The following is a 24,973-nucleotide window of genomic DNA, read 5'->3' on the forward strand; positions in this document are numbered from 1 at the left end:
TGTGTGACTGACAGCTGGTTGTGTCCCAAATGGCACCCTATTACCCTACATAGTGCACTACTTTAGACCAGGACCCAGAGGAAGTAGGGTACCATTTAGGAAGTACCCCATTGGGGATGAGGAGATTGAATATCCACAAGAAATAAGCGTTTCATTATCCAATCAAAATGCATGTTGTTCCTCACAGTATAGTTTCATTATCCAATCAAAATACATGTTGTTCCTCAAATTTATCCTCACTTCTTGGACAGACCAAAACCTTAGGATATGTCATTTAAAAAACGGTTCTTTGTCCTGTAAGCATTACATGGCAAAGCGATCATTTTGATAGTTCATGGGGTTGCAGGCCAGGAGTTTGTGGGTTTGCAGACCACCGTAGACAAGAGTAGGGGTGGAAAGATTTCATTTATAGTAGAAGCTATCAGATTAATCTATCGTATTTGCAGCACCGAGAAAGAATTACGTTTCATTAACATTCCATGCAATTCTATGTAATTTAACATATTAGCATAATCTTTTTGTAATACCACAAATTACTGAAATTACAGACTGAGAATGGACAGAGATAGGCCTATGTGTTCATCTTAACATATTTCTCCAATGCCAAAGTGTGCCTTGTTTGCAACAAAATGATCCTCAGTTGAAAATAGTTCAATCTGAGACGTCATTAGGAATCTGAGCATGGTACTCTGGCATCCACCTCTGGCCTGCTCGCCTCCCTACCTCTGAGGAAGTACAGTTCCCGCTCAGCCCAGTCAAAACTGTTCGCTGCTCTGGCACCCCAATGGTGGAACAAACTCCCTCACGACGCCAGGTCAGCGGCGTCAATCACCACCTTCCGGAGACACCTGAAACCCCACCTCTTTAAGGAATACCTAGGATAGGATAAAGTAATCCTTCTAACCTCCCCCCCCCCTTAAAAGAGTTAGATGCACTATTGTAAAGTGGTTGTTCCACTGGATATCATAAGGTGAATGCACCAATTTGTAAGTCGCTCTGGATAAGAGCGTCTGCTAAATGACTTAAATGTAAATGTAATTGTATAGTTTCATTATCCAATCAAAATACATGTTGTTCCTCACTGTATAGAGTTCCATTATCCAATCAAAATGCATGTTGTTCCTCACTGTATAGAGTTTCATTGTCCAATCAAAATACATGTTGTTCCTCACTGTATAGTTTCATTATCCAATCAAAATACATGTTGTTCCTCACTGTATAGTTTCATTATCCAATCAAAATACATGTTGTTCCTCACTGTATAGAGTTTCATTGTCCAATCAAAATGCATGTTGTTCCTTACTGTATAGAGTTTCATTGTCCAATCAAAATGCATGTTGTTCCTCACTGTATAGAGTTTCATTATCCAATCAAAATGCATGTTGTATATTATATCTGTCTGTGTGTTCTAGTTATATTTGCATCCCAAATGGCACCCTTTGGGGTCTGGTTAAAAAGTAGTTCACTGCAGAGGGAACAGGGTTTCATTGAGGAGTCAGTCTGTATTTAGGACCTAGTTATACGTTACGCTTCAGAGAATCATCACAGATTCATGTTTAAAACAGTGGGAGTAATTAACACAATTATGTAAATAGTTTGGCTGTATAAACTAATTATCCACAGTCCGCCCATCAACACGCTTCAGGGTATAAATGTATTATCTACGCAGCACTTGTTACTTGAACTTAAATTTTTAAAAAGTAATAAATCAATAATACGATTAAAAAATAATAATAATAATAATAGAATTAATGAACCGATCAATACTATGTTTTCATCACTCACCAATCTGTTGACAGTGATGTTTGGTGAGGAGACAGACGTAACAGACACTCAACTAAACTTAGACAGTGATGTTTGGTGTGGAGAGACAGACGTAACAGACACTCAACTAAACTTTGACAGTGATGTTTGGTGGGGAGACAGACGTAACAGACACTCAACTAAACTTAGACAGTAATGTTTGGTGTGGAGACAGACGTAACAGACACTCAACTAAACTTTGACAGTGATGTTTGGTGAGGGAGACAGACGTAACAGACACTCAACTAAACTTAGACAGTGATGCTTGGTGAGGAGACAGACGTAACAGACACTCAACTAAACTTTGACAGTGATGTTTGGTGGGGAGACAGACGTAACAGACACTCAACTAAACTTTGACAGTGATGCTTGGTGAGGAGACAGACGTAACAGACACTCAACTAAACTTTGACAGTGATGTTTGGTGAGGAGACAGACGTAACAGACACTCAACTAAACTTTGACAGTGATGCTTGGTGAGGAGACAGACGTAACAGACACTCAACTAAACTTTGACAGTGATGCTTGGTGAGGAGACAGACGTAACAGACACTCAACTAAACTTTGACAGTGATGTTTGGTGAGGAGACAGACGTAACAGACACTCAACTAAACTTTGACAGTGATGTTTGGTGAGGAGACAGACGTAACAGACACTCAACTAAACTTTGACAGTGATGTTTGGTGAGGAGACAGACGTAACAGACACTCAACTAAAATAGACACGCAACTTGTAAAGTGAAATCAAAGACCCCAGACATTTCTAGATGCACAAAAAATATGATTTCTCGCACATTTTGGGCACACATTTGTTTACATCTCTGTTAGGAAGCATTTCTCATTTTTCAAGATAATCCATACACCTGACAGGTGTGGCTAATTAAACAGCATGAATATTACACAGGTGCACCTTGTGCTAGGGACAATAAAAAGCCACTAACATAAGTTGCCTCCAAAGTAATTTTAGAGAATTTGGCGGTACGTCCAACCGGTCCCATGACCGCAGACCACGTGTAATCACGCCAGTCCAGGACCTCCTCCTCCGGCTTCTTCACCGGCGGGATCTTCTGAGACCAGCCACCCGAACAGCTGGTGAAACTGTGGGTTTGCACAACCAAAGAATTTCTGAATTCAGAAACCGTCTCAGGGAAGCTCATCTGTGGGCTCGTTGTCCTCACCAGGGTCTTGACCTGACCGCAGGTCAGCGTCGTAACCGACTTCAGTGGGAAAATGCTCACCTTTGATGTCCACTGACACGCTGGAGACCAGACAGTATGGCACGCTGGAGACCAGACAGTATGGCATGCTGGAGACCAGGCAGTATGGCATGCTGGAGACCAGACAGTATGGCATGCTGGAGACCAGACAGTATGGCATGCTGGAGACCAGACAGTATGGCACGCTGGAGACCAGACAGTATGGCACGCTGGAGACCAGACAGTATGGCACGCTGGAGACCAGACAGTATGGCACGCTGGAGACCAGACAGTATGGCACGCTGGAGACCAGACAGTATGGCACGCTGGAGACCAGACAGTATGGCATGCTGGAGACCAGGCAGTATGGCATGCTGGAGACCAGGCAGTATGGCATGCTGGAGACCAGGCAGTATGAAACGCTGGAGACCAGACAGTATGGCATGCTGGACACCAGGCAGTATGGCATGCTGGAGACCAGGCAGTATGGCATTGTACCGGGAAGTATGGCATTGTACCAGGCAGTATGGCATGCCGGAGACCAGGCAGTATGGCATTGTACCGGGCAGTATAGCATTGTACCAGGCATTGTACCGGTCAGTATGGCATTGTACCAGGCAGTATGGCATTGTACCAGGCATTGTACCGGACAGTATGGCATTGTACCGGGCAGTATGGCATTGTACCAGGCAGTATGGCATGCTGGAGACCAGGCAGTATGGCATTGTACCAGGCAGTATGGCATGCTGGAAACCAGGCAGTATGGCATTGTACCGGACAGTTTGGCACTGTACCGGGCAGTATGGCACTGTACCGGGCAGTATGGCATTGTACCGGGCAGTATGGCACTGTATCGGGCAGTATGGCATTGTACCGGGCAGTATGGCATTGTACCGGGCAGTATGGCATTGTACCGGGCAGTGTGGCATTGTACCAGGCAGTATGGCACTGTTCCGGGCAGTATGGCATTGTATAAGGCATTGTGCCGGGCAGTATGGCATTGTACCGGGCAGTATAGCATTGTACCAGGCATTGTACCGGGCAGTATGGCATTGTACCAGGCAGTATGGCATTGTACCGGGCAGTATGGCATTGTACCGGGCAGTATGGCATTGTACCGGGCAGTGTGGCATTGTACCAGGCAGTATGGCATTGTATAAGGCATTGTACCAGGCAGTATGGCATTGTACCAGACAGTATGGCATTGTACCAGGCATTGTACCGGGCAGTATGGCATTGTACCAGACAGTATGGCATTGTACCAGGCATTGTACCGGGCAGTATGGCATTGTACCGGGCAGTATGGCATTGTACCAGGCAGTATGGCATTGTAACAGGCATTGTACCGGCCATTAAAGTGACAATATGTAACTCTTTGTGAAAAACCTGACCAAATGCACATAGAAATGTGAGTTATAGAGCTGTCATTCTCATTGAAAACAAGTCTTAAGAAGTGGTAGATCTGTTCTATGTGCTCTACTTCTACACTTCCCGTTCATACGTTTTGTTATCGTGTCTTTTACGCTCCGTTTCAAACCTCTGAAACAACAATATTTTGGGGTTATGGAAAATATATTTCACAGCCGTTTAGATTGCGCCAGGGGGAGGCAGGTAGCCTAGTGGTTAGAGCATTGGACTAGTAACTGAAAGGTTGCTAGATCAAATCCCCAGAGGTGACAAGGTAACAATCTGTCGTTCTGCCCCTGAACAAGGCAGTTAACCCACTGTTCCCCGATAGGCCGTCATTGAAAATAAGAATTTGTTCTTGACTGACTTGCCTAGTAGAATAAATTAATAAATGGCACAATGATTATCTATACTTGCTTTTTTTTTGGTCACATAAACTGAAATTAGACGAACTATTCGAGTTATAGCAACCAGGAAATGGCAGAGCGATTTATGCACCGTGCAACTTTAAGTATATAGAACAATCCTCCAAAAGGCCCCACGTCAGTCCATCCTGCCTACATGGACATCTGACTTCTCTCTTCATCTGCACTGATTGGACAAACCTGCAACTCAACGCAATATGGTCAGTTCTTTCAAAATCTGTGCAATGAGGTGTGACGATTTCGAAATGGGAAAGGGGAATTTATACCATACTGGGTACTTTAAACCGGCTGTCAATTGGCAGCTTACATCTACAAGAACTGATATCGTTCATCAAACGTTTTAATGTCAAACCACACAGATCCAGTCTATCCTCTATGTCAGACGAGAAGCCATTCTATCTGAAAGCCATTTCACTGAGAGGGCCATTCAACACACATTCACAGGAAGTCATTTCCTCTGTATAATCCTTCTCCTATTGGAATGACAGCATCGTTCATTTCCTGGTAAAGACTCAATGCTACCCAAAGGGCTCTTCTCAGTAACCATTACTGTTCACGGGTAGATATCTGAAGTAGACAGATACTGAGATTGTCTTTATATATATATATAGTATGTTAGGTGGAGAATCATCCTCTTTTACATATAGTATGAGAGAAATGGCCCTCATTATGGGCCTCGGGATCTCGTCACGGTATTTCTGTGCGTTCAAATTGCCATCGATAAAATGCAATTGTGTTCGTTGCCCGTAGTTTATGCCTGCTCATACCATAACCCCAACGCCACCATGGGGAACTCTGTTCACAACGTTGACATCAACAAACCGCTCGCCTACATGACGCCACGTGGTCTACGGTTGTGAGGCCGGTTGGACATACTGCCAAATTCTCTAAAACAATGTTGGAGGCGGCTTATGGTAGACAAATGAACATTCAATTCTATGTTAACAGCTTTGGTCGATATTCCTGAAGTTAGCAAGCCAATTGAACGCTCCCTCAAAAATGTAGATATCTGTGGCATTGTGTCGTGGGACAAAACTGCTCGTTTTAGAGTGGCCTTTTATTGTCCCCAACACAAGGTGCACCTGTGTAATGATCATGCTTCTTGATATGCCACATCTGTCAGGTGGATGGGATTATCTTGGAAAAGGAGAAATACTCAGTAACAGGGATGTAAACACATTTGTGGACACAATTTAAGAGAAATACACTTCTTGTACGTATTGAACATTTCTGGGAATATTTTATTTCAGCTCATAAAACACGAAGACCAACACTTTACATGTTGAGTTATTTTAGTTCAGTGTATTATGTTAGTTGTAGAATCATCATGTTTATTTATAGCATGTTAAGTAGAGAATCATCATATACAGGATATGGTATGTTAAGTGGAGAATCATGATTTTATATAATATATGTTAGGTGGAGAATCATGATATTTACATATTGTATGTTGGAGGTGGAGAAGAATGTGGTGATTGACAGTCGAAAGCCTTGGCCAGGTCGATGAAGATGGCTGCACAGTACTGTCTTTTATCGATGGCGGTTATGATATCGTTTAGGACCTTGAGCGTGGCTGAGGTGCACCCATGACCAGCTCGGAAACCAGATTGCATAGTGGAGAAGGTCGGTGATCTTTTTGTTAACTTGGCTTTCGAAGATTTTAGAAAGGCAGGGCAGGATAGATATAGGTCTGTAGCAGTTTGGGTCTAGAGTATCTCCCCCTTTGAAGAGGGGGATGACCGCGGCAGCTTTTCAATCTTTGGGAATCTCAGACGACACGAAAGAGAGGTTGAACAGACTGGTAATAGGGGTTGCAACAATTTCGGCTGATCATTTTAGAAAGAAAGGGTCCAGATTGTCTTGCCCAGCTAGACATATCATCATATTTATATATAGTATGTTAGGTGGAGAATCATTATCTTTAAATATAGTAAGTTAGGTGGGAAATCATCATATTTCTATATAGAAGGCAAGATGGCTCCGACAGAGCGGTTCGCCTCGTTTCGAGTTCTTAGGAAACTATGCAATATTTCGTTTTTTGGTGTATCATTTCTTATATTGTTACGCCAGGAAATCTTACGTATTATTATATACACTCGGGAAAAACCTTTGGATATAAGAGCACGTCAACATTACAACCAGGAATACGACTTTCCCCGAAGCGGATCCTCTGTTCGGACCGCCACCCAGGACAAAGGATCTAATTCCAGTAGTCGACCTAAAACAACGGAGCCGGAGGAAGGGGCAGACGAAGCGACCACCTGGCCAGGCTCCGTAGATGTGCACATCGCCCACCGCTCCCGAGTATACTACTAGCCAATGTCCAGTCTCTTGACAACAAGGTAGACGAAATTCGAACAAGGGTTTTCCTTCCAGAGAGACATCAGAGATTGAAACATTCTCTGTTTCACGGAAACATGGCTCTCTCGGGATATGTTGTCAGAATCGGTCCAGCCACTGTGCTTCTCCATGCATCACGCCGACAGAGATAAACACCTCTCTGGGAAGAGGAAGGGCAGGAGTGTATGCTTCATGATTAATGGCTCATGATGTAATCATAACAACATACAGGAACTCAAGTCCTTCTGCTCACCAAATCTATAATTCCTTACATTAAAATGCCGGCCATTTAACCTACCAAGAGAATTCTCGTCAGTTATAGTCACAGCTGTGTACATTCCCCCTCAAGCAGACACCAAGACAGCCATGAAGGAACTTCACTGGACTACATGCAAACTGGAAACCAAACATCCTGAGGCTGCTTTTATTGTAGCTGAGGATTTTAACAAAGCAAATTTGAGAACAAGGCTCCCTAAATTCTACCAGTATATTGATTGCTCTACGCTCATGCCCAATACCCTCGACCACTGCTACTCTAACTTCCGCGATGCATACCAAGCCCTCCCCTGCCCTCCCTTCGGCAAATCCGACCACGACGCCATCTTGCTCCTTCCGTCTTATAGGCAGAAACTCAAACAGGATGTACCAGTGACGAGGACTATTCAACGCTGGAAGCCACGCTTCAAGATTGTTTTGATCACGCGGACTGGAATATGTTCCCGGTCAGCCTCAGAGAACAACATTGACCTATACGTTGACTCGGTGACTGCGTTTATAGAGAAGTGCATTGGAGATGTTGTATCCACTGTGACTATTAACCAGAAACAGAAACAGTGGACGGATGACGGCATTCGCGCAAAACTGAAAGCGCGATCCACCGCATTTAACCAAGGAAAGAGGTCTGGGAATATGGCCGAATATAAACAGTGTAGTTATTCCCTCCGCAAGACAATCAAACAAGCGAAATGTCGGCACAGGGACCAGGTGGAGTCGCAATTCAACGGCTCAGACACGAGACGTATGTGGCAGGGTCTACAGGAAATCACGGACTACAAGAAGAAATCCAGCCACATCACGGACACCGACGTCACGCTTCCAGACAAACTAAACACCTTCCTTGCCCGCTTTGAGGATAATACCGTCGCGGCACGCTAACAAGGACTGCCCAGACGGCATGCGCAGACAAGCTGGCTGGGGTATTTACTGACATATTCAATCGCTCCCTATCCCAGTCTGTTGTCCCCACATGCTTCAAGATGGCTACCATTGTTCCTCTACCCAAGAAGGAAAAGATAACTAAACTAAATCACTATCGCCCCGTAGCACTCACTTTCTGTCATCATGAATTGCTTTGAGAGACTAGTCAAGGATCATATCACCTCCACCTTACCGGCCACCCTAGACCCACTTCAGTTTGCATACCGCCCTAACAGGTCCAAGGACGACGCAATCGCCATCACACTGCACACTGCCCTGTCCCATCTGGACAGAAGGAATACCTACACTACCGTTCAGAAGTTTGGGGTCCCTTAGAAATGTCCTAGTTTTTGAAAGAAAATATACAAAATTGTCCATTAAAATAACATACAATTGATTAGAAATAGTGTAGACATTGTTAATGTTGTAAATGACTATTGTATCTGGAAACGGCAGATTTTTTATGGAATATCTACATTGGCGTACAGAGGCCCATTATCGGCAACCATCACTCCTGTGTTCCAATGGCACATTGTGTTAACTAATCCAAGTTTATCATTTTAAAAGGCTAATTGATCCTTAGAAAACCCTTTTGCAATTTGGTTAACACAGCTGAAAACTGTTGTTCTGATTATAGAAGCAATAAAAATGACATTTAGACTGGTTGAGTATCTGGAGCATCAGCATTTGTGGGTTCGATTACAGGCTCAAAATGGCCAGAAACAAATAACTTTCTTCTGAAACTCGTCAGTCTATTCTTGTTCTGAGAGATGAAGGCTACATAATGTGAGAAATTGCCAAGAAACTGAAGATCTCGTACCGCGCTGTGTACTACTCCCTTCACAGAACAGCGCAAACTGGCTCTAAACAGAATAGAAAGAGGAGTGGGAGGCCCCGGTGCACAACTGAGCAAGAACAAGTACATTAGAGTGTCTAGTTTGAGAAACAGACGCCTCACAAGTCCTCAACTGGCAGCTTTATTAAATAGTACCCGCAAAGCACCGGTCTCATTGTCAACAGTGAAGAGGGCCAGCATCCCGGAGTCGCCTCTTCACTGTTGACGTTGAGACTGGTGTTTTGCGGGTACTATTTAATGGTATGTTAGGTGGAGTATCATTGTATAATTGTAAAATCAATTGTGGTGTGAGCTACAGTGTTACGTTTTTTGTTAGTTGTGTGTTAGTTCTGTGTGTTAGTTATGTGTGTTAGTTCTGTGTGTTAGTTCTCGGTGTTAGTGCTGTGTGTTAGTTCTCTGTGTTAGTCCTGTGTGTTAGTTCTCGGTGTTAGTGCTGTGTGTTAGTTCTGTGTGTTAGTTCTCGGTGTTAGTTCTGTGTGTTAGTTCTCTGTGTTAGTCCTGTGTGTTAGTTCTGTGTGTTAGTTCTCGGTGTTAGTGCTGTGTGTTAGTTCTCTGTGTTAGTCCTGTGTGTTAGTTCTCTGTGTTAGTTCTGTGTGTTAGTCCTGTGTGTTAGTTCTCTGTGTTAGTTCTGTGTTAGTCCTGTGTGTTAGTTCTCTGTGTTAGTTCTCTGTGTTAGTTCTCTGTGTTAGTTCTGTGTTAGTCCTGTGTGTTAGTCCTGTGTGTTAGTCCTGTGTGTTAGTTCTCTGTGTTAGTTCTGTGTGTTAGTTATCTGTGTTCCTCTCCAGAGGCAGCCCAAACAGCAGAATGAGAGAGCTGCTCCTTTCTGTCTCCCTTCCTTACCAGCCTCCTAGTCCTGACAACCAGAAATGATCCAATCCTGGAGCATCACTCTGTCCCCCCTCCTCTCTCCATTCCCCTCCTCTCTGTCTCTCACTGGAGAGCTGGAAGGAAACCACGGCTACCAGGAGTCCAGTGGAATGGATTTAGACAGTAGAGTAAACTAGAGAGAAACAGATTACACCACAGACACACTGGTCCCCTGCTCCCTCCCTCTCTTCTTCCTGTCTGTCTGTCTGCCTGTCTCCCTCTCTTCTTCCTCTCTCTGTCTGTCTGTCTCCCTCTCTCTCTATCTGCCTGTCTCCCTCCCTCTCTTCTTCCTGTCTCTCTATCTGTCTGTCTCCCTCTCTCTCACTGTCTGTCTCCCTCTCTCTCTCTGTCTGTCTGCCTGTCTCCCTCCCTCTCTTCTCCCTGTCTCTCTGTCTGTCTTCCTCTCTCTCTTCTTCCTGTCTCTCTCTCTGTCTGTCTGTCTGCCTGTCTCCCTCTCTCTCTATCTGCCTGTCTCCCTCTCTCTATATCTGTCTCTCTGTCTGCCTGTCTCCCTCTCTCTCTGCCTGTCTCCCTCTCTCTCTATCTGTCTCTCTGTCTGCCTGTCTCCCTCTCTCTCTATCTGTCTCCCTCTCTTCTTCTGTCTCTCTCTGTCTGCCTGTCTCCCTCTCTCTTATACCTCTCTCTCTATCTGTCCCTCTCTGTCTGCCTGTCTCTCTCTCTCATATTCCTCTCTCTCTCTATCTCTCGCAGACTCTCTGTCTACCTGTCGCTCTCTCTCTCTTTCTCTCACAGTCTATCTCTGTCTGCCTCTCTCTCTCTCTCTCTCTCTCTCTTTCTCTCTCAGTCAATTCAATTAAATTCAATTAGCTTTATTGGCATGACGTAACAATGTACATATTGCCAAAGTTTACTTTGGATATTTACAATATGAAAATAATGAGAATCAACATTGTCAACGGGACAACAGTAACAACAATAACCAAGGGTCAAAATAACCATACATTCAACAATAACAATAAGCATACAGTAGAGTACATGTGCAGGTTGATTGGTCTGTCAGACACTGTCCCTCAACTTATGGCAGGCAGCAATGTAGTGCGCTGCCAACCCACAGCTCTCTGCGTCCTCCCTCAACAGGACTGGTAGCCTACTCTCATCAGAGAGGTCTTTGAAACCTTGAATAAGAGATTCAAATTTGGGGAAATGACACTCTCTAATTGTTTTATATTTTTTACATTTTGTCAGGAAATGCAGCTCCGTCTCAGGTTCTGCTGTGGTGCAGTGGTTGCACAGCCTTTCCTCTACAGGGAGCCAGGTTTTCCTGTGTCGACCCTTCTCAATGGCAAGGCTGTGCTCACTGAGCCTGTACTTTGTCAAGGTTTTTCTAAGGTTTTGATCAGTAACCATGGTCAAATAGTTAGCCATGGTGTACTGTCGATTTAGGGCCAGATAGCACTGCATTTTGCTTTGTGTTTGTGCTTGTGTTTCCCAATAAGCAATGTAGTTTTGTTTTGACTGTGTTGTAATTTGGTTTATTCTGATTGATTGGATGTTCTGGTCCTGAGTGTATTAGTAGAACAGGTTAGTGAACTCAGCCCCAGGACCAGCTGGATGAGGGGACTGAGGCTTCAGTGTGTTAGTAGAACAGGTTAGTGAACTCAGCCCCAGGACCAGCTGGATTAGGGGACTGAGGCTTCAGTGTGTTAGTAGAACAGGTTAGTGAACTCAGCCCCAGGACCAGCTGGATTAGGGGACTGAGGCTTCAGTGTGTTAGTAGAACAGGTTAGTGAACTCAGCCCCAGGACCAGCTGGATTAGGGGACTGAGGCTTCAGTGTGTTAGTAGAACAGGTTTTTGAACTCAGCCCCAGGACCAGCTGGATGAGGGGACTGAGGCTTCAGTGTGTTAGTAGAACAGGTTAGTGAACTCAGCCCCAGGACCAGCTGGATGAGGGACTGAGGCTTCAGTGTGTTAGTAGAACAGGTTAGTGAACTCAGCCCCAGGACCAGCTGGATGAGGGACTGAGGCTTCAGTGTGTTAGTAGAACAGGTTTGTGAACTCAGCCCCAGGACCAGCTGGATGAGGGGACTGAGGCTTCAGTGTGTTAGTAGAACAGGTTAGTGAACTCAGCCCCAGGACCAGCTGGATGAGGGACTGAGGCTTCAGTGTGTTAGTAGAACAGGTTAGTGAACTCAGCCCCAGGACCAGCTGGATGAGGGGACTGAGGCTTCAGTCTGTTAGTAGAACAGGTTAGTGAACTCAGCCCCAGGACCAGCTGGATGAGGGGACTGAGTCTTCAGTGTGTTAGTAGAACAGGTTAGTGAACTCAGCCCCAGGATCAGCTGGATGAGGGGACTGAGGCTTCAGTGTGTTAGTAGAACAGGTTAGTGAACTCAGCCCCAGGACCAGCTGGATGAGGGGACTGAGTCTTCAGTGTGTTAGTAGAACAGGTTAGTGAACTCAGCCCCAGGACCAGCTGGATGAGGGGACTGAGGCTTCAGTGTGTTAGTAGAACAGGTTAGTGAACTCAGCCCCAGGACCAGCTGGATGAGGGGACTGAGGCTTCAGTGTGTTAGTAGAACAGGTTAGTGAACTCAGCCCCAGGACCAGCTGGATGAGGGGACTGAGTCTTCAGTGTGTTAGTAGAACAGGTTAGTGAACTCAGCCCCAGGACCAGCTGGATGAGGGGACTGAGGCTTCAGTGTGTTAGTAGAACAGGTTAGTGAACTCAGCCCCAGGACCAGCTGGATGAGGGGACTGAGGCTTCAGTGTGTTAGTAGAACAGGTTTGTGAACTCAGCCCCAGGACCAGCTGGATGAGGGGACTGAGGTTTCAGTGTGTTAGTAAAACAGGTTAGTGAACTCAGCCCCAGGACCAGCTGGATGAGGGGACTGAGGCTTCAGTGTGTTAGTAGAACAGGTTAGTGAACTCAGCCCCAGGACCAGCTGGATGAGGGGACTGAGGCTTCAGTATGTTAGTAGAACAGGTTAGTGAACTCAGCCCCAGGACCAGCTGGATGAGGGACTGAGGCTTCAGTGTGTTAGTAGAACAGGTTAGTGAACTCAGCCCCAGGACCAGCTGGATGAGGGGACTGAGACTTCAGTGTATTAGTAGAACAGGTTAGTGAACTCAGCCCCAGGACCAGCTGGATGAGGGGACTGAGACTTCAGTGTATTAGTAGAACAGGTTAGTGAACTCAGGACCAGCTGGATGAGGGGACTGAGGTTTCAGTGTGTTAGTAGAACAGGTTTGTGAACTCAGCCCCAGGACCAGCTGGATGAGGGGACTCTTTTCTTTGCTCAGCTCTTGGTATTGCAGGGCTTGGTAATGATATGAGAGGGGTCACTGTATTTTAGATGTTTCACAAACTGAATTGCTCTTTTTTGAGTTTTTATTATTAGTGGATATTGGACTAATTCTGCCCTGCATGCATTGTTTGTAGTTTTCCTCTGGACATGTAGGAGAATCTTACAGAACTCTGCATGCAGGGTTTCAATGGGGTGTTTGTCCCATTGGGTGAAATCTTGTTTTGCAAGTGGACCCCACACCTCGCTGCCATAAAGTGCAATTGGTTCAATGACACATTCAATTAGTTTGAACCAATTTTTAATAGCTATTTCAAGTTGAATTTCTTTTTTAATGACGTAGAATGCCCTGCGTGCTTTCTCTCTCAGTTCATTTACTGCCTCATTAAGGTGTCCAGTTGAGCTTATTTTTAAACCTAAGTAATTGTAGTCTGTCTCCCTATCTCTCATTCCTCTCTCTCTCTCTTCTCTCTCTTTCTCTCTCAGACTGTCTCTCTCTGTCTGCCTGTCTCCCTCTCATTCCTCTCTCTTTCTTTCTCTCTCAGACTGTCTCTCTCTGTCTGACTGTCTCTCTCTCTCTCTTCTCTCTCAGATTGTGCCTCTGTCTCTCTCCCTTTCTCTCTCTCGCTCATTCTCTCTCCCCTTTTCTCCCTCCCTTTCTCTGACACACTCTCTCCATCGTCTCAGTGAGAATAAGTTAATTCATTTAGAAGGATAACCTAGATATGCCTGGAGATCCATCAGAGAGGTTGCCTTCTGCTAACACGAGATCTCTAGAGAATCTTCTGCTAACACGAGATCTCTAGAGAATCTTCTGCTAACACGAGATCTCTAGAGAATCTTCTGCTAACACGAGATCTCTAGAGAATCTTCTGCTAACACGAGATCTCTAGAGAATCTTCTGCTAACACGAGATCTCGAGAGAATCTTCTGCTAACACGAGATCTCTAGAGAATCTTCTGCTAACACGAGATCTCTAGAGAATCTTCTGCTAACACGAGACCTCTAGAGAATCTTCTGCTAACACGAGATCTCTAGAGAATCTTCTGCTAACACGAGGTCTCTAGAGAATCTTCTGCTAACACGAGATCTCTAGAGAATCTGCTGCTAACACGAGATCTCTAGAGAATCTTCTGCTAACACGAGATCTCTAGAGAATTTTCTGCTAACACAAGATCTCTAGAGAATCTTTTGCTAACACGAGATCTCTAGAGAATTTTCTGCTAACACGAGATCTCTAGAGAATCTTCTGCTAACACGAGATCTCTAGAGAATCTTCTGCTAACACGAGATCTCTAGAGAATCTTCTGCTAACACGAGATCTCTAGAGAATCTTCTGCTAACACGAGATCTCTAGAGAATCTTCTGCTAACAAGAGATCTCTAGAGAATCTTCTGCTAACACAAGATCTCTAGAGATTCTTCTGCTAACACAAGATCTCTAGAGAATCTTCTGCTAACACAAGATCTCTAGAGAATCTTCTGCTAACACGAGATCTCTAGAGAATCTTCTGCTAACACAAGATCTCTAGAGAATCTTCTGCTAACACAAGATCTCTAGAGAATCTTCTGCTAACACAAGATCTCTAGAGAATCTTCTGCTAACACAATATCTCTAGAGAATCTTCTGCTAACACGAGATCTCTAGAGAATCTTCTGCTAACACAAGATCTCTAGATAATCTTCTGCTAACACAAGATCTCTAGAGAATCTTCTGCTAACACGAGATCTCTAGAGAAGCTTCTGCTAAATCTATTCAGCCAGGTAAACAGTCAGTATAGATATGGGTCGTTAGATCAACTCAGATCTCCCCATTCATTCACTCACTCACGTATTCATTCATTCATTCATTCATTCACTCACTCACTTATTCATTCGTTAATTCATTCATTCATTCATTCATTCACTTATTTATTCATTCATTCATTCACTCACTCACTCACTTATTCATTCATTCGTTCATTCGTTAATTCATTCACTCACTCACTTATTCATTCGTTCATTAATTCATTCATTCCCGTTGATCATGTATCAGTGTAAGAGGCCAGGCCTCTCCTCCTCCCTCCCTCTGTCTAATCTCTCCCACGCTGTAGTTTTTACTTTAGTTAAACTGAATTGCTCTCGTCTCTCAGAAGTGTGACCCTCTCCAAAGTGAACCGGCGTATTGCCACTTAGAGAAGGAGTGTAAACAGAACAGACAGGACGAGAGACGAGGTGTCATCCATCACACTGCACAGATCAGGTTATCAGTATTGAGCACGATGTACGTTTGTCCTCTGGTACAGAGTGGTTTGTTCCTGATGCTTTGATGCTTGTCTAGATGGACCGGGCACAACAATCAGACATGATGTATGACTACTGGTTCTCCTCTCCTCCTCCCTCTGTCCTCTCCTCTCCTCCTCCCTCTGTCCTCTCCTTCCTCCTCCCTCTGTCCTCTCCTCTTCCACACTCCTCTCCTCCTCCCTCTGTCCTCTCCTCTCCTCCTCACTCTGTCCTCTCCTCTTTTCTCTGTCCTCTCCTCTTCCACACTCCTCTCCTCCTTTCTCTGTCCTCTCCTCCTCTCTGTCTCCTCCTCCCTCTGTCCTCTCCTCTTCCACACTCCTCTCCTCCTTTCTCTGTCCTCTCCTCCTCCCTCTGTCCTCACCTCCTCCCTCTGTCCTCTCCTCTTCCACACTCCTCTCCTCCTTTCTCTGTCCTCTCCTCCTCCCTCTGTCCTCACCGCCTCCCTCTGTCCTCTCCACTTCCGCACTCTTCTCCTCCTCCCTCTGTCCTCTCCTCTTCTCTCTTCTTCTCTTAAGACCCTCCTCAGGTAACAGACTGGTATTAAGACACTCCCCAGGTAACAAACTGGTAACAGACTGGTATTAAGACACTCCTCAGGTAACAGACTGGTATTAAGACACTCTTCAGGTAACAGACAGGTAACAGACTGGTAACAGACTGGTATTAAGACACTCCTCAGGTAACAGACTGGTATTAAGACACTCCTCAGGTAACAGACTGGTATTAAGACACTCCTCAGGTAACAGACTGGTATTAAGACACTCCTCAGGTAACAGACTGGTATTAAGACCCTCTTCAGGTAACAGACTGGTATTAAGACCCTCCTCAGGTAACAGACTGGTATTAAGACCCTCCTCAGGTAACAGACTGGTATTAAGACACTCCTCAGGTAACAGACTGGTATTAAGACCCTACTCAGGTAACAGACTGGTATTAAGACCCTCCTCAGGTAACAGACTGGTATTAAGACACTCCTCAGGTAACAGACTGGTATTAAGACACTCCTCAGGTAACAGACTGGTATTAAGACCCTCCTCAGGTAACAGACTGGTATTAAGACCCTCCTCAGGTAACAGACTGGTATTAAGACACTCCTCAGGTAACAGACTGGTATTAAGACACTCCTCAGGTAACAGACTGGTATTAAGACACTCCTCCGGTAACAGACTGGTATTAAGACACTCCTCAGGTAACAGACTGGTATTAAGACACTCCTCAGGTAACAGACTGGTATTAAGACACTCCTCAGGTAACAGACTGGTATTAAGACCCTCCTCAGGTAACAGACTGGTAACAGACTGGTATTAAGACCCTCCTCAGGTAACAGACTGGTATTAAGACACTCCTCAGGTAACAGACTGGTATTAAGACCCTCAGGTAACAGACTGGTATTAAGACACTACTCAGGTAACAGACTGGTATTAAGACCCTCCTCAGGTAACAGACTGGTATTAAGACACTCCTCAGGTAACAGACTGGTATTAAGACACTCCTCAGGTAACAGACTGGTATTAAGACCCTACTCAGGTAACAGACTGGTATTAAGACCCTCCTCAGGTAACAGACTGGTATTAAGACACTCCTCAGGTAACAGACTGGTATTAAGACACTCCTCCGGTAACAGACTGGTATTAAGACACTCCTCAGGTAACAGACTGGTATTAAGACACTCCTCCGGTAACAGACTGGTATTAAGACACTCCTCAGGTAACAGACTGGTATTAAGACACTCCTCAGGTAACAGACTGGTATTAAGACACTCCTCAGGTAACAGACTGGTATTAAGACCCTCCTCAGGTAACAGACTGGTAACAGACTGGTATTAAGACCCTCCTCAGGTAACAGACTGGTATTAAGACACTCCTCAGGTAACAGACTGGTATTAAGACCCTCCTCAGGTAACAGACTGGTATTAAGACACTACTCAGGTAACAGACTGGTATTAAGACCCTCCTCAGGTAACAGACTGGTATTAAGACACTCCTCAGGTAACAGACTGGTATTAAGACACTCCTCAGGTAACAGACTGGTATTAAGACACTCCTCAGGTAACAGACTGGTATTAAGACCCTCCTCAGGTAACAGACTGGTATTAAGACACTCCTCAGGTAACAGACTGGTATTAAGACACTACTCAGGTAACAGACTGGTAACAGACTGGTATTAAGACACTCCTCAGGTAACAGACTGGTATTAAGACACTCTTCAGGTAACAGACAGGTAACAGACTGGTAACAGACTGGTATTAAGACACTCCTCAGGTAACAGACTGGTATTAAGACCCTCCTCAGGTAACAGACTGGTATTAAGACACTCCTCAGGTAACAGACTGGTAACAGACTGGTATTAAGACACTCCTCAGGTAACAGACTGGTATTAAGACACTCCTCAGGTAACAGACTGGTATTAAGCAGGAAGTAGTGACTAGAACAAGTGATCTTTCTCTCTCAGCAGGAAGTAGTGACTACAACAAGTGATCTTTCTCTCTCAGCAGGAAGTAGTCACTAGAACAAGTGATCTTTCTCTCTCAGCAGGAAGTAGTGACTAGAACAACAAGTGCGAGGGAGAGAGAGAGAAAAAAATATCCTCTGTGTACAACGTAGAACACCAAATAATGCATGCAGAGCAGAATTAGGCCGATACCTACTAATTATCAACATCCAGAAAAGAGACGTTAAATTCTACAACCACCTAAAAGGAAGCGATTCCCAAACCTTCCATAACAAAGCCATCACCTACAGAGAGATGAACCTGGAGAAGAGTCCCCTAAGCAAGCTGGTCCTAGGGCTCTGTTCACAAACACAAACACACCCCACAGAGCCCCAGGACAACAGCACAATTAGACCCAACCAAATCATGAGAAAACAAAAAGATAATTACTTGACACATTGGAAAGAATTAACAAAAAAACAGAGCAAACTAGAATGCTATTTGGCCCTAAACAGAGAGTACACAGTGGCAGAATACCTGACCACTGTGACTGACCCAAACTTAATGAAAGCTTTGACTATGTACAGACTCAGTGAGCATAGCCTTGCTATTGAGAAAGGCCGCCGTAGGCAGACATGGCTCTCAAGAGAAGACAGGCTATGTGCACACTGCCCACAAAATGAGGTGGAAACTGAGCTGCACTTCCTAACCTCCTGCCCAATGTATGACCATATTAGAGAGACATATTTCCCTCAGATTACACAGATCCACAAAGAATTTGAAAACAAATCCAATTTTGATAAACTCCCATATCTACTGGGAGAAATTCCACAGTGTGCCATCACAGCAGCAAGATTTGTGACCTGTTGCCACAAGAAAAGGGCAACCAGTGAAGAACAAACACCATTGTAAATACAACCCATATTTATGCTTGTTTATTTTAACTTGTGTGCTTTAACCATTTGTACATTGTTACAACACTGTATATATATAATATAACATTTGTAATGTCTTTATTGTTTTGAAACTTCTGTATGTGTAATGTTTACTGTTAATTTTTTATTGTTTATTTCACTTTTGTATAATATCTACCTCACTTGCTTTGGCAATGTTAACACATGTTTCCCATGCCAATAAAGCCCCTTGAATTGAATTGAATTGAGACAGAGACAGAGACAGAGAGAGAAAGAGAGAGAGAGACAGAGAGAGAAAGAGAGAGAGAGACAGAGACAGAGAGAGAGAGAGAGAGAGACACACAGAGAGAGAGAGAGAGAGACACACAGAGAGAGAGAGAGAGAGAGAGAGAGAGAGAGAGAGAGAGAGAGAGAGAGAGAGAGAGAGAGAGAGAGAGAGAGAGAGAGACAGAGAGAGACATAGATAGACACAGAGACAGAGAGAGAGAGAGAGACACAGAGAGAGAGAGAGAGAGAGAGAGAGAGAGAGAGAGAGAGAGAGAGAGAGAGAGAGGGAGCAGAGAAAGACAAGAGAGAGAGAGAGACAGAGAGACAGAGAGAGAGAGAGAGAGAGAGACAGAGAGAGAGAGAGAGAGAGAGAGAGAGAGAGAGAGAGAGAGAGAGAGAGAGAGAGAGAGGGGGCAGAGAGAGACAGAGAGAGAGAGAGAGAGAGACAGGAATAGAATCCTTCACTTGTTTATTCTACCTTGCCTGCATCCCAAATGGCAACCTATGGGTCCTGGTCAAATGTAGTGTACTATATAGGGAGTAGGGTTCCATTTGGGACGCACCCCTTGTCTGCCAGAGATATTTAATCTGAAAGCCAATCAGGAACCGTGTTATTGGAGGGGAACAGTCCCCACAGGGCCAATTACATGGCCAGTCCCATTTCATTTCATACAGTCAGGGACACAGTGCTGTTACACAGTCTACGATGGCCAAGGCACCGCACAGGACTCACTGCCAGAAGGTGAGAGAGGATGGGGAAGGAGGGGAGGAGTGCCTGGGTAAGGGAAGCTGGGAAGATGAGAGAGGATGGGGAAGGAAGGGAGGAGAGGAAAGGGAGGAGGGCCTGGGTAAGGGAAGATGGGAAGGTGAGAGAGGATGGGAAAGGAGGGGAGGAGTGGAAAGGGAGGAGGCCTGGGTAAGGGAAGTTGGGAAGGTGAGAGAGGATGGGGAAGGAGGGGAGGAGTGCCTGGGTAAGGGAAGCTGGGAAGATGAGAGAGGATGGGGAAGGAAGGGAGGAGAGGAAAGGGAGGAGTGCCTGGGTAAGGGAAGATGAGAGAGGATGGGGAAGGAAGGGAGGAGAGGAAAGGAAAGGGAGGAGGGCCTGGGTAAGGGAAGTTGGGAAGGTGAGAGGATGGGGAAGGAGGGGAGGAGTGCCTGGGTAAGGGATGCTGGGAAGGTCAGAGAGGATGGGGAAGGAAGGGAGGAGAGGAAAGGGAGGAAGGCCTGGGTAAGGGAAGATGGGAAGGTGAGAGAGGATGGGGAAGGAGGGGAGGAGAGGAAAGGGTGGAGGGTCTGGGTAAGGGAAGATGGTGAGGTGAGAGGATGGGGAAGAAGGGGAGGAGAGGAAAGGGAGGAGGGCCTGGGTAAGGGAAGCTGGGAAGGTGGGAGAGGATGGGGAAGGAGGGGAGGAGAGGAAAGGGAGGAAGGCCTAGGTAAGGGAAGATGGGAAGGTGGGAGAGGATGGGGAAGAAGGGGAGGAGAGGAAAGGGAGGAGGGCCTGGGTAAGGGAAGCTGGGAAGGTGGGAGAGGATGGGGAAGGAGGGGAGGAGAGGAAAGGGAGGAGGGCCTGGGTAAGGGAAGTTGGGAAGGTGAGAGAGGATGGGGAAGGAGGGGAGGAGTGCCTGGGTAAGGGAAGTTGGGAAGGTGAGAGAGGATAGGGAAGGAGGGGAGGAGAGGAAAGGGAGGAAGGCCTGGGTAAGGGAAGCTGGGAAGGTGAGAGAGGATGGGGAAGGAGGGGAGGAGTGCCTGGGTAAGGGAAGTTGGGAAGGTGAGAGAGGATGGGGAAGGAGGGGAGGAGAGGAAAGGGAGGAGGGCCTGGGTAAGGGAAGCTGGGAAGGTGAGAGAGGATGGGGAAGGAGGGGAGGAGAGGAAAGGGAGGAAGGCCTGGGTAAGGGAAGATGGGAAGGTGGGAGAGGATGGGGAAGAAGGGGAGGAGAGGAAAGGGAGGAGGGCCTGGGTAAGGGAAGCTGGGAAGGTGGGAGAGGATGGGGAAGGAGGGGAGGAGAGGAAAGGGAGGAGGGCCTGGGTAAGGGAAGTTGGGAATGTGAGAGAGGATGGGGAAGGAGGGGAGGAGTGCCTGGGTAAGGGAAGTTGGGAAGGTGAGAGAGGATGGGAAGGAGGGGAGGAGAGGAAAGGGAGGAAGGCCTGGGTAAGGGAAGATGGGAAGGTGAGAGAGGATGGGGAAGGAGGGGAGGAGTGCCTGGGTAAGGGAAGTTGGGAAGGTGAGAGAGGATGGGGAAGGAGGGGAGGAGAGGATGGGAGGAGGGCCTGGGTAAGGGAAGATGGGAAGGTGAGAGAGGATGGGGAGGAGGGCCTGGGTAAGGGAAGCTGGGAAGGTGAGAGAGGATGGGGAAGGAGGGGAGGAAAGGAAAGGGAGGAGGCCTGGGTAAGGGAAGTTGGGAAGGTGAGAGAAGGACAGAGTGAGGAAGTGTGGATAACGAGGGAGGGACAGAGTGAGGAAGTGTGGATAACGAGGGAGGGACAGAGTGAGGAAGTGTGGATAACGAGGGAGGGACCCGGATTTACAACACTGCCTTTTCACACACACATACATACACAAATACACACACACACACACACATACACAAATACACACACATACACAAATACACACACACACACACACACACACATACACAAATACACACACACACACATACACAAATACACACACATACACAAATACACACACATACACAAATACACACACACACACACATACACAAATACACACACACACACACATACACAAATACACACACACACACACACACACACACTGTCACGGCCGTTGCTGGAAGGAGACCAAAGTGCAGCGTGGGGAGCGTACATTTTCATTTTTATTTAAAATGTCGCCAACAAAACAACAAACGAAAGAAACAACCGTGAAGCTTAACAGGCCTTTAGTGCCACAGACAAAGTTAACTTCCCACAAACACAAAAGGGAAAAAGGGCTGCCTAAGTATGATTCCCAATCAGAGACAACGATAGACAGCTGTCCCTGATTGAGAACCATACCCGGCCAAAACATAGAAATACAAAACATAGAAATAAAGAAACTAGAATGCCCACCCAACTCACACCCTGACCAAACCAAATAGAAACATTAAAAGCTCTCTAAGGTCAGGGCGTGACACACACACACACTGACACACACACACACAGACAGACAGACAGACAGTGTTCTGTGTCTTCTGATTAAAACTGTTGGACAAAGTAGTGTGTGTGTGTGTGTGTGTATGTGTGTGTGTGTGTGTGTGTGTATGTGTGTGTGTGTGTGTGTGTGTGTGTGTATTTGTGTGTGTGTGTGTGTGTGTCCGTGTGCGTGCGTGTCCGTGTGTGTGTGTGTGTGTGTGCGGGCGCCGGGCGGGCAGTAACCGTCCTTCTAAACGACATGAAGAGAGGAGATGGGGTCAGAGACAAGATGTCATAAACACAGAGAACGGTTAAATATGGGAACGTTTTTTAATTTAAACTTGACATTTAGGGGAATGTGATTATTTTCTGGTCGTCAGGGCTACATGTCTGTCTGTCGTTCTCACTGAACGGGAACAAGAATGTCAAGGATTTTAGGATGATGAGTTTTTAAAAGTCAAGTCATCAATAAGTAATGTATGTGATTTACCTCCTGGATGGATGACAGTAACCATCAATAAGTAATCTGTGTTCTACCTGCTGGATGGATGACAGTAACCATCAATAAGTAATCTGTGTTTTACCTGCTGGATGGATGACAGTAACCATCAATAAGTAATCTGTGTTTTACCTGCTGGATGGATGACAGTAACCATCAATAAGTCATCTGTGTTTTACCTGCTGGATGGATGACAGTAACCATAATAAGTCACAGACCAATATGAGTTGTCTAGGATGCATTGTCCCGATCAACCTTGAACCTGCAGATATCCAGACCAGTAATAATGACATTTACATGGATTTAAGGGTTTTATTTAGATTTGGCTCTGAGGCAGCGGAGCGTAGACAATATTCACAATACCATTATCATTGATTAAATCATCTCCGTGGTTATACGGTAATCAATGACAATAAAAGTGTGAAATTCACGTCTCAAAGTGATGATGACAGACTGTGTTGAGGACTTGGCAAATGTCGGTTTATCATTCATCCTGGTGTTTTATTAGAGAGACTGGCAGCTTGCTATAGGCTGAGTCCCAAATGTAGGTTTATCATTCATCCTGGTGTTTTATGAGAGAGACTGGCAGCTTGCTATAGGCTGAGTCCCAAATGTCGGTTTATCATTCATCCTGGTGTTTTATTAGAGAGACTGGCAGCTTGCTATAGGGCAGAGTCCCAAATGGTGCCCTATTCCCTACATAGTGCACTTATTTCCCTATGGGTCCTGGTCAGAAGTAGTGCACTATATAGGCCATACAGTGTAGGGTGCTATTTGGGCCACAGTCATAGTGTTGAGTTGATTCACTGGGACGTGGTCATCTTTAGAGAGGACCGCATCGGGACACACACACACACACACACACACACACACGAATGCGCACACACACACACAAGTGCGCGCACACACACACATGTGCGCGCACACACACACACAAAGGCAACACTCGTCTCTCTCTGAGCAGTGTGTAGTCATGACGACAGCGGGGAGATCGGTAGTGTGTCGGCGGTGGTTTCTGCTGAGGACAAGGAAATTAAAAATACACCCCCTGCTGTGTGTGTGTATGTGTGTGTGTGTGTCCATAACCAGTCTACAAACTGGAGACAAAGTCGACATCTCTCTCTTCTTCTCTCTACCTCCTCTCTCTCTCTCTTCTTCTCTCTACCTCCTCTCTCTCTCTTCTTCTCTCTACCTCCCCTCTCTTCTTTTCTCTACCTCCCCTCTCTCTCTCTACCTCCTCTCCCTCTCTTCTTCTCTCTCTCTCTCTCTTCTTCTCTCTACCTCCCCTCTCTTCTTTTCTCTACCTCCCCTCTCTCTCTCTTCCTTTCTCTCCCCTCTCTGTCGATCATTCAGTTCATTCCCATTCCCAGCCCTCCTCTGGTGATTCAAAGCCCTGATTGTGAGCTGACAGAAAGAGAGAGACTTGCACTCCTTTTCTCTGAGTTGGAAAATCTTCCGTTACCCTTCTCTCTCCGCTCAATGAGTCTCTCCACTCCTGTCTGCCTGTTTGTGTTGTCTGCCTGTCTGTGTTGTCTGCCTGTCTGTGTTGTCTGCCTGTCTGTGTTGCCTGCCTCTGTTCTGTCCTGTTCTGCTCTGTTCTGTTCTGTTCTGTTCTGTTCTGTCCTGCTCTGTTCTGCTCTGTCCTGTCCTGCTCTGTCCTGTTCTGTTCTGTTCTGCTCTGTTCTGCTCTGTTCTGTCCTGTTCTGCTCTGTTCTGTTCTGCTCTGTTCTGTTCTGCTCTGCTCTGTTCTGTTCTGTTCTGCTCTGTTCTGCTCTGTTCTGCTCTGTCCTGTTCTGCTCTGTTCTGTTCTGCTCTGTTCTGTTCTGTTCTGTTCTGTTCTGCTCTGTTCTGCTCTGCTCTGTTCTGTTCTGTTCTGCTCTGTTCTGTTCTGTTCTGTTCTGTTCTGCTCTGTTCTGTTCTGCTCTGTTCTGTTCTGTTCTGTTCTGTTCTGTTCTGTTCTGTTCTGTTCTGTTCTGTTCTGTTCTGCTCTGCTCTGCTCTGCTCTGCTCTGCTCTGCTCTGTTCTGTTCTGTTCTGTTCTGTTCTGTTCTGCTCTGTTCTGTTCTGTTCTGTTCTGCTCTGTTCTGTTCT

This window comes from Salvelinus alpinus, chromosome 11, assembly GCF_045679555.1.
Source record: "Salvelinus alpinus chromosome 11, SLU_Salpinus.1, whole genome shotgun sequence".
Classification (NCBI taxonomy): domain Eukaryota; kingdom Metazoa; phylum Chordata; class Actinopteri; order Salmoniformes; family Salmonidae; genus Salvelinus; species Salvelinus alpinus.